General features: G+C 37.4%; 1 protein-coding gene across 1 annotated transcript in view; it reads left to right on the top strand.

Annotated features, from left to right (window-relative positions):
* The first annotated feature begins 10,005 nt into the window (after positions 1–10,005).
* The window catches only part of pou6f1 (POU class 6 homeobox 1), an 87,582-nt gene continuing 81,705 nt past the window's right edge, over positions 10,006–15,882 (top strand). The window contains exon 1 of the mRNA XM_059956102.1: positions 10,006–10,082. The gene's annotated coding sequence lies outside the window, so the exon portion shown is untranslated. The remainder of the gene's footprint in view (positions 10,083–15,882) is intronic.

Below are 15,882 nucleotides of genomic sequence, written 5' to 3'. Positions count from 1 at the left end.
CATATTCTTTCCGTAACTTAGACACAAGCACTAGCTACAGTTTTCCTTCAGTCTGATGTTGGGTTTTATAGTGTCCATTAAGATCACGTCTTCTATTATGTGAGAAAGTGTTTTCACAAACAATGCACAACGCTTTTCCTGACGGACCCGCTATAAATAAGAATTAATTTCCCCACTGTTCATTGAATTCACGCTTACTATCACTTTCTGCTTTTCTTTTGCACTGTAATGGGTAACTGAATGTAAAAACAAGGCTTAATTTTTTAAAAAGTACAAAACTGCAAATGTTCACAAAGGACAAACAAAGCTCAACTCTGTAGTGCACGAGTGTCAATTGTAAACTGACTGTAATGGATCTGTTAAATAAAGTAGAACATCATCAGCAAATAAGTTAATCTTGTATTCTTCCTGATTAACTCTGAAACCCTTAATATCTGGGTCCATTCTAATTAATTCAGCTAGTGGTTCTATTGCCAAAACAAATAAAGCAGGTGATAGTGGGCAACCTTGCCTAGTTGATCTTGTTAACTGAAATGATGTTGAAATTTGACCATTTGTCACTACTTTAGCTTTGGGATTAGTATTTAAGGTTTTAATCCATTTTATAAATGATGTTCCTAATCCATATTTTTCCAGTACCTTAAATAAAAAATCCCATTCCAATCTATCAAGTGCTTTTTCTGCATCTAAAGCAACTGCCACACTCATTTCCTCCCTCTTTTGTGCTAAATGGATTATACTAAATAACCGAGTTACATTATCTGCCGATTGTCTATTTTTGATAAATCCTGTTTGATCCATATGCACTAATTTTGGTAAGCATTTAGATAATCTATTAGATAAGATTTTTGCTATTATTTTATAATCGGTGTTTAATAAAGAAATAGGTCTATATGATGTTGGTTTTAAAAGGTCTCTATCTTTTTTTGGCAATACTATTAAAATAGCTGTTGAAAAAGATTCTGGAAGTTTATTCGTTCTTTCCACTTGATATATTAACTCCATAAAAGGAGGAATTAATAAATCTTTAAACTTTTTATAAAATTCAGGTGGAAAACCATCTTCTCCTGGAGATTTATTACTTTGAAGTGATCCCAAAGCTTCTTCAACTTCCTTCAATGTAAAAGGCATACCTAATCCCCTCTGTTCTTCTATATTTAATTTTGGAAGAGTTATTTAGATTACAAGATTAACTTATTTGCTGATGATGTTCTACTTTATTTAACAGATCCATTACATTCACTACGCAAATTATCTTATAGACTAGAAGAATATGGGAAAATATCGGGTTATAAAATAAACTGGGATAAAAGTGAAATTTTACCTCTTACTAAAGGAGATTATAATCAATGTCAATTAATAACTCAATTTAGATGGCCAGCAAATGGTATAAAATATTTAGGTATAAGAGTTGATAATGATATAAAAAACTTATACAAATTAAATTATTTACCACTTTTGAAAAAAATTCAGGAAGATCTTGAAAAATGGATGGCATTACCAATAACATTAGTAGGTAGAGTAAATACTATAAAAATGAATATATTCCCTAGATTACAATATTTATTTCAATCATTACCAATACAATTATCCCAGAAGTTTTTTTCAAGAGTTAAACAAATATGTGAGGAAATTCCTCTGGAAAGGTAAGATGTCAAGAATATTGTTGGAAAAATTGACATGGAAATTTGATTTAGGAGGATTACAACTTCCAAATTTTAAGAATTATTATAAAGCAAATCAACTTAGATTTATTGCATCTTTTTTCGAGAAAGATAAACCGGCATGGATTAGAATAGAATTAGATAAAATAGGAGAAAACGTACCAGAAGATTTTATATACAAATGGGAATCTAAATGGATACGGGAAAAGAAAGAATCTCCTATATTAAAATATTTGATTGATTTATGGAATAAGATAAATGTTGATGATGAGATAAAAAAATCTTTATTAGCAAACAGATCTTTAATTCAAAATAGACTTATTCCTTTCACAATGGACAATCAACTTTTATATAATTGGATTCAAAATGGGATTAGATATATAGGGAATTGTTTTGAAGGAGGTATATTAATGTCATTTGATCAATTAAAGAATAAATATAAAATATCAAATAACACTTTATTTTGTTACTTTCAATTAAGGGCTTATTTAAGAGAAAAATTAGGTCAAACAATGTTATTGCCAAAATCTAATGAAATAGAAATTTTAATTCAAAAAGGAAATATTAAAAAATTTATATCTTGTATGTATAATTTGATTCAAAGACAGGCAATTAAACAAGGAGTCCATAAGTCAAGACAAAAATGGGAAAGTGATTTGAATATTAAAATTGAAGAAACAAATTGGTCAAGACTATGTCTTGATAGTATGACAAATACAATAAATGTTCGGTTAAGATTAGTGCAGTATAATTTTCTACATGAATTATATATTACACCACAAAAAATAAAAAAATTAAATCCAAATTTATCGGATCAGTGTTTCCGATGTAACCAGGAAACTGGTACTTTTTTACATTCGACATGGTCTTGCTCTAAAATTCAACCTTTTTGGACAAATTTAAGACTTTTACTGGAACAAATTACAGGAACACAATTTCCTCATAATCCAATATTACTTTTACTAGGTGATATTGAAGGGATAAAACCGAAACTCAAACTAAATAAGTATCAGAAAGAATTTATAAAAATTGCACTGGCAGTAGCCAAAAAAGCTATTGCAGTTACTTGGAAATCGGATACACATTTAAGTATAGACTCTTGGAAGAAAGAAATCTATGGCTGTATTCCATTAGAAAAAATTACTTATAATTTAAGAGATAAATATGAAACATTTCTGAAAATTTGGAGCCCTTATTTACAAAAGACAGGATTAAATATATAGATGTTCTGAAGATGAAACAATTGGTTATTAGGGGAAAGAAATAAATATACATATTAAAGTTATTACGAATTCCATGGAGCATGTGGAGATCTTCCAACAACCAGGCATTCTTTCTTTCTTTCTTTCTTTTTTTTTCTATAGGGCAGTCAGGGGGGAGGGGTTAAGGAGAGGGGGTAAGGGTCATATACATTGTTTTTTCATACTTCACTTTGTAACTACTTAAAAATGCAATAAAAAAAGTTTAAAAAAAAAATTGTAAACTGACTGGCAAAAACCTGCGACGCACCGTTGATGCAGACGCCTGGCACCTCGGGATCAAACAAATATCAAACGTGTATTGAACAGTTATGGAACGACTGCAGAACAAAAGCCCTTCTTTCCTAGTTTGACTCAATGAACATTTTTTTAATTGAAAACGGATTAATGTGAAAGAAGATAACATTCGCCAAAAGATGTGCATGAAATAATAAAATAGCTAAAAATATTTGCTAAGTTTTAGATTTATTCTCAGTAAAACCCATTTCTAGCTCTAAGCTACTTGAATTCCTGTTATAGTTTTTTTCTACAAATCTGTTTTTGGTTAATACTTTTGCCATGAGTAGGCTTACTTTTTTATTATTATCACTGGGGTGCAATGCGCCACTTCTAATCATCCAATGAGCCTCTTTTGGCGCATGCGCCATAGGTTGGCCACCCCTGCATTAAAGGTTGACATAATGGATCTGATGCCCTGCATCCTAGTATTGTAGAAGAAGTGTTTACAGAGACATTGGGCACATTGATTATGATCTTTTAAATTTTATTTTAATTCTAGGCAACTCTAATCGGCATGAGACAATCTCACTTAATATCTTTTGTTAAGGCAGTCGTTTGTGATCTTTCACATTTTCATAGATTCTGTACAGGTCCCAGCACAATGGAAAATTTGAAAAGCAAGATCAATTTACAAGAAACAAAGGAGGAAGAAAACAGTTAGCAATAAACCCGTTGCCTAACATCTATGACATCACAAAACTGCTCAGAATCCATTGTTGGCAAAATAGTAACAACATTGTGAAAATGTTACTACAATTAAGCAATTAACATGGTTTTATCAAAGGAAATTTGTTTGACAAATTTGTGAGACTTGTGAAGGGTGTAACTACCAGGATAGATAAAGGAGAACATCTCCATGAGAATTAGTTGGATTTTCAAAAGTCATTTGATACAGTTGCATATAAAGAGATTATTGTAACTATACAGGTTGGTGAAACTACTTTGGAAATATTGCAAACAGTTTTAAACTCCTCATTTAATAAGTATTATATGGGGATAGTGCAGAGCAGTTGCAATACCAAGCTGTGATGCATCAAATAGAATGCTTTCTATGTGCATCTATAGGGAAGAGTTATGCGAGGTAGGCTTCAGTCCTGAGTATTACTTTGTTGCTTTAAAAATACATTTTTATATAAATATACAAATCAAGAAACTTTGATAATTAGATGATCCTTATCAAAGTTAAATTAATCCAGGTGATAGTGAATAGTAATAAGTGTTAAGAAAATAAAATTGAAAACTATCTCTTTTGGAATTTAAGGCACACATCAAATAGTTACATAAATGCATTGCAAATGCTTTCATGAGATGAAGGGTCTGAGCCCAAAATGTCAACTGTTAACTCTTTTCCATAGATGCTGCCTGGCCTGCAGAGTTCCTCCAGCATTTTGTATTACCAAAATCACTGTGAAAATTGCTTTATTATCATATAATTTACTACAGAGTCCATTAGTTGCAAAAAAAAGTCTCAGTCTTCTAAAGTACCCTTGTAAACAGAAACCCTACATTTTGATCCTAATATTCAGAAGTCTTCAGAAGTTTTCTGATGACTCTGCCATAGTTGGATGCATCAGCAGGGGAGATGAGGCTGAGTACAGGGCTACGGTGGGAAACTTTGTCACATGGTGCGAGTAGAATCATCCGCAGCTTAATGTGAAAAAGACTAAGGAGCTGGTGGTGGACCTGAGGAGGGCTAAGGCACCGGTGACCCCTGTTTCCATCCAAGGGGTCAGTGTGGACATGGTGGAGGATTACAAATACCTGGGGATACGAATGGACAATAAACTGGACTGGTCAAAGAACATGGTCTACAAAAAGGGTCAGATCCATCTCTATTTCCTGAGGAGACTGAGGTCCTTTAACATCTGCCAGATGATGCTGAGGATGTTCTACAAGTCTGTGGTGGCCAGTGCTATCATGTTTGCTGTTGTGTGCTGGGGCAGCAGGCTGAGGGTAGCAGACACCAACAGAGTCAACAAACTCATTCGTAAGGCCAGTGATGTTGTTGGGGTGGAACTAGACTCTCTGACGGTGGTGTCTGAAAAGAGGGTGTTGTCCAAGTTGCATGCCATCTTGGACAATGACTCCCATCCACTCCATAATGTACTGGTTAGGTACAGGAGTACATTCAACCAGGGACTCATTCCACCGAGATGTAACACTGAGCGTCATAGGAAGTCATTCCTGCCTGTGGCCATCAAACTTTACAACTCCTCCCTCGGAGTGTCAGACACCCTGAGCCAATAGTCTGGTCCTGGACTTATTTCCACTTGGCATGATTAACTTATTATTTAATTATTTATGGTTTTATATTGCTATATTTCTACACTATTCTTGGTTGGTGCAGCTGTAACAAAACCCAATTTCCCTCGGGATCAATAAAGTATGTCTGCCTGTTTGTCTGTATATAGGACAAAGGACCAGAATTCAGGTCACAATTCCTGCAACTTGCACTGCCACTAAATATAATTGCTGTTTTGACTGCTGACCTCAACTACACTTTTCTGCCTGATCTGCATCATCTTTGATTCCTCTGCAGTCTATATCTGGCATTGAACATATTTAATGACTCAGTCTCCGCAACTCTCTGGGAAAAAATTGCAAAGATTCATGACCTTCTGAGGTTAAAAAAATAATTTTTATTCATTTCATTCTTAAATCTGCATTCCTTCATCTCAGGGCTATCCCTTGTGTTTCTAGATTCCCCACTAGGACAACATCCTCTTGCTCATTTCCTTGTAAATCCTCCTCAAAGGTTCATTCAAGATGGTTACTTCCCAGAATAAGGCATAGGAGCAGAATTAGGTCTTTTGGCCTATAGAGTCTGCTCCACCATCCAATCATGGCTGATCCTTTTTTCTCCTCCTCAGCCCCTCTCCCTGGCCTTCTCCCAGTAACCTTTGATGCCGTGTCCAATCAAGAACCTGTCAAGCTCTGCCTTAAATACACCCAATGACCTGGCCTCCACAGCTGCCTGTGGTAATAAATTCCATAAATTCACCACCCTCTGGCAAGAGAAATTTCTCAGCATCTGTCTGAATGGACACCCTTCTATCCTGAGCCTGTGCCCTCCTGACCTAGACTTGCCCACCATGGGAAACATCCTTTCCACATCTACTCTGTCTAGGCCTTTCAACATTTGAAAGGTTTCAATGACATTCCCCCCATCCTTCTAAATTCCAGCGAGTACAGACCCAGAGACATCAAACGTTCCTCCTTTCATTCCCAGAATCATCCTTGTGAACCTCCTTGACACTTGATTTGACTATGAACTTAAGAGGTTGGGCAGCATATCTGGAGGGAAATGGAAATTGCAAAGAGGTGTGTCATATGCAAAAGACATATATGTACATACTGGTACAATAAAAATCTTGTAGCAGCATCACAGGCACGTAGGTTTAGACATGACATTCATGTGAAAAAGTAAAAATTACACATGCAAAAAATAAAACAACTAGAACAAGATTTCCAACATCTGTGGAATCTTTTGTGAATATGCATCTGTAAAGTCCACTGTTGTGCAAAGTTCTCCTCCAGAATCTTGTGTCAATCCAATAATAAAACTGACATGGTTTTATTTGCATTGAAGCAACTGTATGAGATGCACCTTCAATTCCAAAGGAGATAATTGTCTATTTTGTTTTCCCCTTAACCTTGGCATAAAAATCATCCTCGATAAATTTAATTTTCAAAAGGAAATGCAACGACTCATTATTAAAGGTTGTGGATTTATATATATAAAAAACAACAAAGCAAGTCTCAGAACTGAAGCCGTCCTCAATTCTGCTCAGCTAACCTGTTTTGTGCCAAGTCGCAGGTGATAGTGCTACCTCCACTTCTGCACCGAAAACTGAAGTAGGTTGGAGGCGTTGTCTCTTTAAGAAGGAAAGCGCGCCATCTGGCACCACGGATGGGAAAGGCAACATCAACATATTTTTTTGTCGTATGCAGACTCGCCTTGCATAAATTATGTTCATAACGTAGTGCTAACGAGCAATGTTTATCGAAGCCGGTACGTTCTTTTTAATTACAAAGGAAGCTCGAGAAGGCAATTTCTTTAGGAGTTTAGGAGCTCTAAACGTTTGCATAAAATTGGTGAAAACTATGAAGAAATAAAACAAATGGAGATATTTCTCAAGGCCCGCTTTTTATCGATGCAAAATGCTCCCTCCTTATCCAGTATACTTCTTGTCGTTCGCCTCAATTTCTAAAAAAACTTGACTTTTTTTTTGTTCTTTAAGTCGCTTCAAACAAAAAAAATTGTTCGCAAACAAGAGGAGACAGTTTCCAAGGCACTTTCCCGAAGCTGGGGCATTAATAAATAACGGTAAGTAGGCGCAGGTAATGCTGAGTGGAGTTGTGGGAGTGAGCGGGCGTTTATATAAATATATTTATCTATCTCCGACATAAATACGTGCGGAGGTAGCGGGGAGGAGGACGGAGGTAGCCTAGCCTCATTTGGATTTTCTCCGCCATTAGCATAATTTATAAATTTATGGCACCAGAGACAAGGCGCCGGTTCTTTTCGGCCGCGTGACGTGTTGCTGTGGAGCGGAAGCGCGCGCCACTACTGCACGCGCACTTGCTTTCTCGTGCACTCGTTAGGAATGTGTCCCGCGGGGCTGCTGAGAAGGAGATAGTTGTTGCTGCGCAAGCGTAGAAGCTTCTGCCGGTGATCGCTTCAATTGCTGCATCTTTTGAGAGGGAGGGAGGGAGAGGTTGTGATATAAAGCACAGCACGTTTATCATTTTAGGTCATTTTGTTTTTAATTTGTGGTGAAATAAATCAGATATACAGTAATTAGAATCATGTGGTAAGAGATAACACGAAGGAGGATCTTAGGGAAAGGATTTGAGTTTTCAGATGATTTGAATTAAGCAATTTAAGTTCTGAGCAGTCTGGGTAGAAAAGTATCTTTCAGCCTGTGATTCATTGTGACTCCAGACTTATCAACATAGTTGAGTGTTAACTTACCTCTGAAATAGCCTAGTAAGCCATTTGGTTTGAAAACTAGCTTTGTTCACCACACACAAATTAGAATGTATACATGTGTCAATGTTAGTTAACTGAAAACAAAAGACTACAGATAATAGAAACTACAGGAGGAACTCAGTTGGTCATCTGGCATCTGTGGAGGGAAATGGACAGTCAATGTCTTGGGTCAATACCTTTCATCTGGAGTTCAGATGAAGGATACTACCTGATCCACTGAACCCATCTAGTTGAGCGGTTCCCAACCCCAAGGACCCCTCAGGTCATGGCATTAAAAAAAATGGGAATCTCTGTTCTATATTAGTTTTTATCATTGGGCCCTATCATTAAAAAAAGAGATAGCATTACTGTTCATTGTTTACAAAAGACTGTATAGGGCAACACCATGATTGATGAATGTGGCCATTACTCACATTACCCAAGATTTAAACTGCTGTTTAACACACCAAGGGTATTTAATATTTATTAAGCATTTCTGCAGGTTATGGTGGTTAAAACAGGAGTAAAAAAAAGTCAATAAATGTTCAAAGTGAACCATATAGATGCTGTCCTAAAATCTAAGAAGAATTGAATGGTTAAGCTGTATGAACTTAGGAAGTACAGACTACTCTTGTTAAGTACTAAACATATTGCCACCCAACCCAAGTGTTGGTTGGTAAAGGATGTGAGAGCAGAGATCCCATGAGGATAAGTGTGACTAATGTCACAGTGTTAGACAGGAAGTTGTCAGATCCATCCTGCTGCTCCTGTTTTTTTGTTGCAAAATCTGGAACTGGGGAGATCATAAAAGTTAAAGAACAAAGTCTCTGAGTCTATGGAAAGACAGACAATCAAGCATTTAGACTTCCTTGGTTTTTCATCAAAATAAAAGTGTTAGTTGTTCTCAAATAAAAGAGTTTGCAAACCTTTTGTAGCTAGCAAGCTCCCTTTGATGAGGAAATCTTAACTGAGAGGGCTTACTCTTAAAATGACTGCAGAGCCATTCAAAAATGAGATCAAGAAGCATTTTAACTCACAAAGGATAATGGAAATATGTTACTTTCTTCCTAAAATAGTAAAGATGCTGGGTTAATTGAAATCTGGGGACATTGCCTGTTGTCATGCCATAATTTTCAATGGCACCCAGTTAAGTACTATTTTTCTTGACACCTCTATTGACTGTATATCATAGGATAGGAACTCATAAATGATTTGTAATTTCTTTCATCTAAGTAGTAGAAAACTGTCTTTGACCTCTACCCTAATCCCCTGTAATCTTGTGACTAATTTATGGCCCTTCCCAGGCACTGTCTCAGCTGAACTGTTCATAATCATGGTGTCCCAGGATTTAGAATTATAAAAGTTATTATCACAAAGATTGCCTCCTATCACCTTGGTAATATTGCGCCCATCTACTCCTGCTTCAGCTCATCCAATGTTAACACATGAAAGTGTGTCTTTGTCTTCTTGCAGTTTGCAATGTTCTTTTGACGAGCCTTCCATCTCCGAACATCTGCAAACTACTCAGAACTTTTCTGCATAAGTACATTCCCACATCTGCCCCATTTACTCATCACCCTGGTATGCGGTGATTTGCATTGTCCACCAGAGTTTACAATTTAAAATTCTCTTCCTATCTTGAAATGTCTGCATAGCTTTGGCACTTTCTGGGCATTCATTTGTTTGTATGTTGCCCATTGCATAAGAAAGGGTTTCTCCCAACAGCAGAATACTAATTTCTAGGATTATAGTAGAACTTGATATATCTAGATATACAGTCCATTTAAAATATTACTTATTATTTTTGACAACATGAGCAAATGTGGACGTTGGAGAAGATTGATTACTATAGTGTTGGATAGTTCTGGCTTCCAGCAGATGTTTGGCTTCACATTTGACAATCTTGAGGTATGTAATTTCTCAGGCAATGAACTCACAATTGGAATTAACAGTTGCAAATTTACTTCTGTGTGATTATAGTTTCTTAAACGTTTACTTCTCTAAACATACTTTCCTGCCTGAAAGCCTCCTTATATTAGAACATAGAACATAGAAGTGTTCAGCACAGGAACGGGTCCTTCGTCCTACAATGTTGTGCTGAACCAGCTGAAAAGCAATCAAAAACACCCAAACACTAATCCCTCCTGCCTAGTGCATGTCCGTATCCCTCCACCTTCCTTCCATCCCTCTTAAAAACCCCTAATGTTTTTGCCTCTGCCATGATACCAGGCAGTGCATTCCTGGCATCCACCACTCTCTGGGTAAAAAAACATACACCTCACATCCCCCTTGAACCTACCCCTTCTCACCTTCAATGCATGCCCTCTGGTATTAGACATTTCAACACTGGGTAACATATACTCCCTGTCTACTCTACTTCTGCCTCTCTTAATCCTTTTTATCAGATCTCCCCTCAGTTTTGATGCTCCAGAGAAAACAGCCCAAGTTTATCTAGCCTCTCATGATAGCACATGCCCTCTAAATCAGGCAGCAGCCTGGTAAACCTCTTCTGCACTCTATCCAAAGCCTCAACATCATTCCTGTAGTGTGGTGACCAGAACTGTATGCAATACTCCAGATGTGGCCAAAACAGAATTTTATAAAGTTACAACATAACCTCTTGACTTTCGAACTCAATGCCTCAACTAACAAAAGAAAGCATTCCATAAGCTTTCTTAACCACCTTATTGACCTATGTAGCCACTTTCAAGGAACTATGAACTTGGATCCTAAGATCTCACTGCTCAGCTACACTGTTATGGATCATGCCATTAACAATCTTCTTGAATTTGCTCTACAAAGGTGCATCACCTCACATTTATCTGGGTTAAACTCCATTTCTCTGCCCATATTTGCAACTGACCTATATTGAACTGTAATTTTTGGCAGTCCTCAACACTATCCACAACTTTACCAATCTTGGTATCATCTATAAACTTACTAACCAGCCATTTACATTTTCATCCAGGTTATTTATATATATCGTATATATATAGAGGTCCCAGCACAGATCCCAACAGAGCACCACTAATTACAGACCTCCAGTTCGAATAACTTCCTTCAACCACTATCCTCTATCTTCTATGCGCAAGCCAGTTCTGAATCCAAACCGCCAATGCATCTTAATCTGCGGACCCAATGCATCTTAATCTTCTGGATTAGCCTCCCATGACGGACTTTGTCAAACACCATACTAAAATCCATGCAGACAACATCCACCGCCCTACCCTCATCAATTTCTCTTGTCATCTTGTCAAAAAATTCTATCAAGTTGGTAAGACATGAACTGCTCCTCACAAAGCCATGCTGGCTCTCCCTTTCTAAAGGGTTTCTAAATGCTCATATATCCTATCCCTAAGAATTTTCTCCAGTAACTTCCCTACCAATGACATGAGACTCATCAGTCTGTAGTTCTCAGGGTTTTCCCTTGTTCCCTTCTTAAATAGAGGTATTTCTTAACTTAGTTGGGAAAATGACATCTTAAGTACATAGTGTATAACATGGGATTTCTCCTTACCAGCCAGGGAATAGTCTCCTGGATCCACTGCATTGTACAAATCGAAACATCTGTCAGGAGATTCTGTGACCTGATTTTAATTAATTTGATGGAGATTGTTCTAATTTGGCATTGCACCCCTTTTCATTGCTTCATGAGATACGATAAAATTGTGTTTGTTCAAAGTCTTTCATCCATACCCAACAATATTATTGGGATACAATACTTGATGTCCCATGAATCTTATGAGTCAAGTTCTTTGCCTACAAATGAAACACCATTCATAGGTCCTTTGATAATAACGCAGACGATGGCAGTCTATAGCAGGATCAGGACATACCATGGGACAAGTGGTATGCAATATTTACATACACATATTTAGCAGCACCAATCTCCAATAAATGAAGGCAGAATATCTTCCTACTGAGTATGCCTGCAAAAAAAAGAATCTCAGGGTTGTATATGGTGACATATATGTACTTTGATAATAAATTTACTTTGAACTGATCTTGGTAGCACAACTAGTTGGTAGAAAAAGTTGAGCTAGGGTAGTGCTTGGCAGCATTTATGATGTAGTGTATTTGATAAGCCACTTGTAATACTTGAACTTGTATCTGCCCCTTTCTGTATCATGATTGTGTTAGAGACGCACTGTTGTGACTCACCAGACTGACTTTGATGGCATCTCTTATTTTCCTTTGACTGATACCCAGAGGGGAAGAGCAGCAATTCCATAGCAGTGCCATCATCTCTGAGTTCCCTTCCAGTTGCAAACCACTTCCTTTGATTTTATTTTACAGCTTCTATATATTCCTGGGTCAACATCTTGGAATTGCCTTTCTAATATCATCATGACAACATTGTTGTCACAACAATGGCAGCACATCAAGAGGAAAGTCCTAACTTGTTTCTCAGAACAACCAGAATTGGTAGCAATGATGGCCTTGTCACCCACTAATCAAGAACAAGTTTAAAAAAAATAATTTAGCAAGAAGTTTTGGCCATGTTGGGATAGGGAACTGAAATACAGTAGATAACTGGGACACATCGGGACTAGTACATTTTGGCCCAATTAAGTGGCTGCCTCAATTAGCCGAAATTCCATGGAAATTGTTTTAACCAAATAAAAATAACAAACTGAGTAACAAATTATGTATTTAAATGGAGACCTAATTAACAAATTAGAACACTAACAATATGAGTACAGTAGTATAAAACTGTAGTTCCTGATAGTAATCAATGGTAGAATTCATCCAGAGTGTATGCTCTGATACTCATGAGTGTATACTCATTCTTCTGATTGACTGTAAATGAACAAAATCAGCACAGACACCTGGTGCAGGATAGTGGACTGTCTTCGTACAATGCTTTTGGCAATTGTACCCTACAAATCTTCATTTTCATTGTAATATTCAAGATGATTTTTGGTAACTTTAAATTCTTCATAGTTCTGAACTTGTTGAAGTAGTGAAAATGTTTCATTTCATTCACAGCCATTTCTGGCATCTCCAAGCTTGAAGCTTGAAACCGCAGTGAGCAAAACAATTCTAACTTGTCTTACTGCTTTACTTCTCACCAACTATCAGTGTCAAAAATCACTGCATTTTATCACAAACATACACAACTGACAGTATTTAAAAACTGTTTGCTCTAAACACGGTGTTTAACATCCAAAACAAGTGCAGGTAACTGATGGTAATTAGAAACTTCAGCAATAGTCTCCTGTCTTAATTAAGTGACATAGTGTCCCAAAATGAATCCCAACGATTTTCTTGATTGTTTTTTGTTCTTTAAGAGTTGTCCAAAATCAGCGGCTGCCTTGATTTAACTAATGGCCTAATTAACTTGAGTCCACTATATCTCATTTTACTTTCCTCTGTTTTGAAGATTTGTACAGTGACAAACAAAATTGATATGTTGCCAAACAATTTGTAAAGAAACATTATAAAATCTAGATTATGGCAATTTAATATGACATTTACAGGGTATTTAACAAAGTATATGTACAAAGAAAAGAAAAAAATAAGAGCAATTATCGCTACATTTGGTAGCACTGACTTCTCAAATCCAGAAGGTCACTTCGCAGGCTTGAGTACAAAGTATTGGAAGACATTTTTTTTGCAGTATCAGAGTTGACATCTTTCAATGGATATTTTTGGTGTAATAGTGTGAGTGAAATTTTTGTTAAGACGTGAGTTCAGTCTGCTGGTTAGGTCACTAGTTTCCTTAGGCAGTGAGCCTACTGATGCTAGGTAGTCACTGATTGAGATAGCAGTGTTGTTCCGCTGTTTAAAAAAGGTTCTAAACTGAAACCAGGAAATTATAGGCTGGTGTGTCTGTTGTGGGAAAGTTATTGGAAGGTATTCTAAGGGACTGGGTATATAAGTATTTGGGTAGACACGGACTGATTAAGGATAGTCAGCATGGCTTCATGCATGGTAAGTCATGTCTAACCAATCACATAGAGTTTTTCAAGGAAATTACCAGTGGGTGAAGGTGAGACAGTAGATGTTGTCTACGTTGACTTTAGTGAGGCTAGAGAGTGATATGAGAGCGTTGCCTCTCTGACTGGAGGCCTATGATTAGTGGTGTGCCACAGGGATTGGTGCTGGGACCTTTGTTAATTGTCATCTATACAATGATCTGGATGATAATGTGGTTAATTGGATCTGTAGATGTGTGGATGACACCAAGATTGGGGGTGTAGTGAATAGTGAGGAAGACATCATAGCTTGCAGAGGGAACTGCATCAGTTGGGGAAATGAGCTGAAGATGGCAGATGGAATTTAATGCAGACAGGTTTTGCACTTCAGTAGGACCAACCAGGTCTTACACAGTGAACCTTACACCGAGGAGTGCACTAGAACAAAGGGATCTGGGAACACAGATCCATAATTCATTGAAAGTGGTGTCACAGTTAGATAAGGTCGTAATGAAAGCTTTTGGCACATTGGCCTTCATAAATCAACATATTGGGTACAGGAGATGGGATGTTATGTTGAAGTTGTATAAGGCGTGGTGAGGTCTAGTTTGGGGTACTGTGTGCAGTTTTGATCACCTACCTCCAGGAAAGATATAAACAAGGTTGAAAAAGTACAAAGAAAATTTACAAGGATGTTGCCAGGTCTGAAGGACCTGAGTTACAAGGAAAGATTGAATAGGTTAGGACTTTACTCTTTAGAATGTAGAAAACTGAGAGGAGATTTGGTAGAGGTATACAAAATTATAAGGGGAATAGATAGGGTGAATGCAAGGAGGCTTTTTCCACCGAGGTTGGATAGGACTACAATCAGAGGTCATGGGTTAAGGGTGAAAGGTGAGAAGTTTAGGGAGAACATGAGGGGAAACTTCTTCACTCAGAGGTCGTGAGAGTGTGGAATAAGCTGCCAACACAAGTGGTGCATGTGAGTTTGAGTTCAACACTTAAGAGAAGTTTGGATAGATACATGGAGAGTAGGGATATGGAGAGTTGTGGTCCTGGTACAGGTTGTTGGGAGTAGGCAGTTTAAATGGTTTTGGCATGGAATAGATGGGCCAAAGGGTCTATTTCCATGCTGTACATCTCTATGACTCCTGGTGCACATAATTAGCATAAATGTATATCTGTCAACTGCATTTTTTGCCCCTTAACGTGGAATGGCAGAAATATATACAAATACTTCAAGACACCAGCCAATTAAATATTGTAGCCACAAGAGCAGAATAGAGGCTGAGTATCCTGAAGCAAATGACCCAATTCCTGATGCCACAGAGCCTTTCCATCATCCAAGTGGCAATTCTCACTACTTGTATATATAAGTGCATCCGCTTACAATACTTGAGAAGTTTGATATGATGCAGAAAAAAAGAAAACTGCTTTTTAGCATCGAGTTTTCTACCCTAAGCAATTATTCCCCACCTCCCTGTCTCCATCTCCCTCAACTACTGGTGCAGTATACCATAGCAGGAAAATGCCAAGGCTTTTTTTTATAACATTACTCAAGCCCTTGGCCTCTATTACTGAGAAAGACTATGGCAGCAGGTATGTGGGAATGCTAGCTAGCTAGTCACTTTATACACTCAATGGGCACTTTATTAGGTACAGGAGTGGAACCCGGTGTGGTCTTCTGCTGCTGTAGCTCACCCACTTCAGGTTTTGATGTGTTGTGCATTTAGAGATGCTTATCCGCACACCATTGTGGTAATGCATGGTTATTTGAGTTACTGTTGCCT

This window comes from Hypanus sabinus, chromosome X1 (assembly GCF_030144855.1).
Source record: "Hypanus sabinus isolate sHypSab1 chromosome X1, sHypSab1.hap1, whole genome shotgun sequence".
Classification (NCBI taxonomy): Eukaryota; Metazoa; Chordata; class Chondrichthyes; order Myliobatiformes; family Dasyatidae; genus Hypanus; species Hypanus sabinus.
This window is presented reverse-complemented; position numbering and strand designations above follow the sequence as displayed.